The 4,278-nt window shown below is 50.5% G+C and overlaps 1 long non-coding RNA gene across 1 annotated transcript; it reads left to right on the top strand.

The window, feature by feature from the left end:
- The first annotated feature begins 1,420 nt into the window (after window positions 1-1,420).
- Window positions 1,421-2,921, top strand: LOC101006769. Its single transcript, XR_002523561.2, has 3 exons — window positions 1,421-1,533; window positions 1,861-2,049; window positions 2,621-2,921. It is a non-coding gene; the product is annotated as an uncharacterized LOC101006769 (long non-coding RNA).
- Window positions 2,922-4,278: the final 1,357 nt, after the last annotated feature.

Below are 4,278 nucleotides of genomic sequence, written 5' to 3'. Positions count from 1 at the left end.
AGTAGGAAAATGAAGACACTCTATTATCTTTGCATATCTGATGTACTGTGAGTGATTTTGTGACCCTGCTGCATGCACACATATGCACAGAAAAAAAAAAAAAATCTTAGAATGTAGACCAAAATATTAACAGTGGTTATGGATGAGTGATGGATGAGTGAAGTAACTATAGATTTGGAAGGATATTGTCTGTTTTAAAAGAAAATGGACACTTTCACTCCCAAACAAGATGGAATCATAGAGAACGGATTTCCTCTCCTGCCTGAAAAAATCAAAATAAATTGAACCAAATGTATAAAACAAGAGTTCTCGAGACACTGGATGATACGGTTCGGCTGTGTCCCCACCCAAATCTCATCTTGAATTGTAGTTCCCATAATTCCCATGTGTTGTGGGAGGAACCTGGTGGGAGATATTTGAATCATGGGGGTGGTTCCCCCATACTGTTCTCGTGGAGGTGAGTAAGTCTCACGAGATCTGATGGTTTTATAAGGGGGTTCCCTCTTCACTTGGTTCCATTCTCTCTTGTCCACCACCATATAAGATGTGCCTTTCACCTTCTGCCGTGATTGTAAAGCTTCCCCAGACCCGTGGAACTGTGAGTCCATTAAACCTATTAAATCTCTTTTTATTTATAATTTACCCAGTCTCACGTATGTCTTTATCAGCAGCATAAGAACAGACTAATACACTGGATATCAGGCAACTAGGCACAATGATTTCTGAGAATGTGGAAAATAAAGTGAGCCTGCAATTAACCCAGCTTCCTTTCTTGAGAGGGTTTCCAGGCCACAGCATGGACAGGGTTACCCAGGTGGGGCCTGGCAGGCTCCTCGAATTGGGAAGACAGAGCTGAGAATTCAGGGAGCCTCTGGTCACAGGTAGGGGCAGGGGGGTGATGCTGAGAGCCCCTGGGGCGTGCCTGCCCTCTGCAAAGCTCATGGTTGGTTGCAGCGAGGTGGTCTGGGGGTGGACGTGGGCAATGGGGAGGCTGCGTGTGTTAGAGCCAAGCTCTCCCCTCCTTCTAGTCTGTCTGGGTTTCTGCAGCTCCTGGTAACTTTGCACTGATTCCAGAGACAGCAATTATTCAGGTACCTGGGTGTAATTCCAAAAAACAAACCCCAAACCTGGCTCTTGGTGCTTCCAGTGATGGCTCAGAGCAGGAATTCTCTGGCTTTGGGGTGCATCCTCAAAGGTGGGGGAGGCTTGCTGAAAAGACAGGAGTCTGGTCCCACCTCAGGCTGCTGATCTGGAGCAGGCTCAGGAGTTTTTCTAACACGCTCCCTGAGAGATCCTAGCAAACGTTTGCACAACACTCACTTGAAAGCTGTGTGACCAAAACCATGATCACAGGATTGTCCCTGAACACGGTGGAGAAATAACCTTTCCTTTAAATCTCCCCTGTGGTGACTTAGGGGAGGAGCCGGAAGAGAGCAGCGCTTCTCAATAAAAGGAAGAATTGCTTGAACGGAGGCGGAGGCGTTTCAGGCATGAGTCACAGGCTGGGTGTGGAAGAGGAAAGTGTGAAGCAAGGTAGGCTTCCCAGCACCCCTCCAGGCACAGCAGGGGCTGGCCAGCCTCAGCCAGGCCAGATGGAGGGAGCCCTGGAGAGTGGGGCCGGCTGCCCAGCTAGAATGCCTCCTTTTACTTCCAGCAGGGGAAACAAAAAGGCCTCCTCTCAATAGCAGAATTATCTACGTTTTCCCTCCCTTCCTCACTTAAATGCTTTCGAGGAGTGGGAGGAAGAAATTGGAGGCTGGAACGAATACCCTTTGCCCTCCTCTGAAAGCAGCCCGGGAGGGGTGAGAGGGTGTAGGAGCAGAGACTCCAAATGGCCCCCACCTGCCAAACCGTTCTTAGGAACAGGCACCAGCTGAGACGTTGCCAGCAGCCGCTCCCCTGCAAGGAGCCCCTCCCACTTCCTGTCCCTCACACCTGCCTCATTGGAAAGCGACGCACCCACTGTTTGGCCTGGGCAGCCTGATGTTTCTCACCACACAGGAAGACAGTCATGCTACAGGAAGACCTCGGACTTTGCATCCAGCAGATGTGAGTTCAAATTCCAGCTTTATAATTTGCAAGCTCAGAGGTGGATTTGCTGGGAAGCTAAACAAGCTTACCTGCAGAGCCCCTAGCTTGCACGGCCCCTCCCAAGACCTTAACCTCATTTTGTATTCATAATTTTGTAGTCTTTTCCCTTTAAAAGGCAGCTCGAATTTTTTTTTTTTTTTTTTTTGAGACGGAGTCTCGCTCTGTCGCCCAGGCTGGAGTGCAGTGGCCGGATCTCAGCTCACTGCAAGCTCCGCCTCCCGGGTTCACGCCATTCTCCTGCCTCAGCCTCTCGAGTAGCTGGAACTACAGGCGCCCGCCACCTCGCCGGGCTAGGTTTTTGTATTTTTCAGTGGAGACGGGATTTCACCGTGTTAGCCAGGATGGTCTCGATCTCCTGACCTCGTGATCCGCCCGTCTCGGCCTCCCAAAGTGCTGGGATTACAGGCTTGAGCCACCGCGCCCGGCCGGCAGCTCGAATTTTTAAGCATTAAGCCCCACGAGACCTGAGTCCACCTAGGAGGTGGGAGATATCCCCTGTAGCATGAGAATAATAATTACCACCTTGTAGGGTTGTTCTAGGAATTGCCAGACTGACAACACACCACACACCCAGAAGGCACCCAAGTCACAGAGCCTGATATTGTTCCCAGAGCGCCATTGCATCACCCTTGACCACAAGACCTGCGTCGTTGGATTTGTCTCCAAAACTTGGGACTCTGGAGATAAAACGTCGTTGCAAGGCTACCTTTGCCACTGAATCTTAGCAGCTTTTGAAGCAAAGCATTTCAATATTTAGACACTGTGTGTTTCTAATGGGTACTGGGATCAAAATAATAAAAACTCAGTCTGCAAAGGGAGAAGAATAGAAACCAGCAGATTCATTATTTCACAGAATGTTCCTCTCAGGTAAACATGCCTAATAATATCTGCTTAACTAATGAGCACCGCATTGCCAGTGGGGCCTTGACTCTGATGATGTAATGCATTTCTGTGCCATCACACCCCCCACCCATCTCGGAGAGCGTCTGAAAATTAAGTGGGGCAGATGTAATTATGTGTCTAATATGCAAGGTACACGTGCACGTAGAAGCGTGCATTGTGTAAACAACGGTACAAAATCAACTGCGGGTATCTGCTTGGTTCACGTCCTACAAGCACCATTTTCATTTTATTTCAGTTACTTCTTTTTTTTTTTTTTTTTTTGTAACAGAGTCTCACTGTGTTGCCCAGGCTGGCAGGCTGGAGTGCAGCAGCACAATCTTGGCTCACTGCAACCTCCGCCTCTCAGGTTCAAGCAATTCTCGTGCCTCAGCCTCCCAAGTAGCTGGGATTACAGGCATGCACCACCACGCCCAGCTAATTTTTGTGCTTTTAGTAGAGGTGGGGTTTCACCGTGTGTTGGCTGGTCTCGAACTCCTGACTTCAGGTGATCTGACCGCCTTGGCAGTTCAACTTCACATGCAGCAGCCTTGGGCTACTTCTTTGAGAGTCAAATCGGCAGAGATGTGGCATGAAAGGAAAGAAGGCGAGTGCACAGCATGCTCAGGACTTTCAGGTCACTCAGAGCTCCTCAGAGCCGCACCAGACACAGAAGACAACAAAGGCTCCACCTGGGGGACAGGCTGCACACAGTGTGGCCCAGCATGACAGTGAGGGTTCCTCCCATAACCAGCATGGGGCTCTATGCCAAGGCCATTCCTTCCCAAAGGAAACTCATGCAAGATCATTTTTTAGGCTAGTTTCTAGTCTTCTAGCAAATGCACTGGGTTAGAATTCATGCATTTTTTAGACTCCCATCCTCAGCACTAAAGACCCACTTCCGAGTGTGCTCCAAGCTGTGCCCAGGGTAGGGAGAGGATTCAGACACAGCTGTGCCCTCCACAGGTCACAGGTGGGTGGAGAAGAGTCATCCCTGCCCACAGGAACAGGCGGTAACAGGGAATAGGGAAGAACAGGGCTAAGGGAACCCAGGAAAAGCCTGAGTCAGGTGTTAGAGAAGGAAGCAGCCAGAGCGGGCTGAGGCCGGGGGATGAGGGAGACGCAAGGGGACGTGGGGTGACATGAGGCCTCCAGCAGGGGTGCAGCTTGTGGAAACCCAAGGAGCGCTGCAAGCGGTGTAACTAACGCTGGGAGGGGAGGGGAAGAGATGAGGCTGAAGTCAGTGGAAACCAGAAGGCCAAGGGCCTGGGGAGCCGAGCCAGGGGTGGAGCTTCATCCTGAGGGCCG

Source organism: Papio anubis, chromosome 7 (genome assembly GCF_008728515.1).
Source record: "Papio anubis isolate 15944 chromosome 7, Panubis1.0, whole genome shotgun sequence".
Classification (NCBI taxonomy): Eukaryota; Metazoa; Chordata; class Mammalia; order Primates; family Cercopithecidae; genus Papio; species Papio anubis.
Note: the sequence above shows the minus strand (reverse complement) of the source record. Positions and strands in the feature narration are given on the sequence as shown.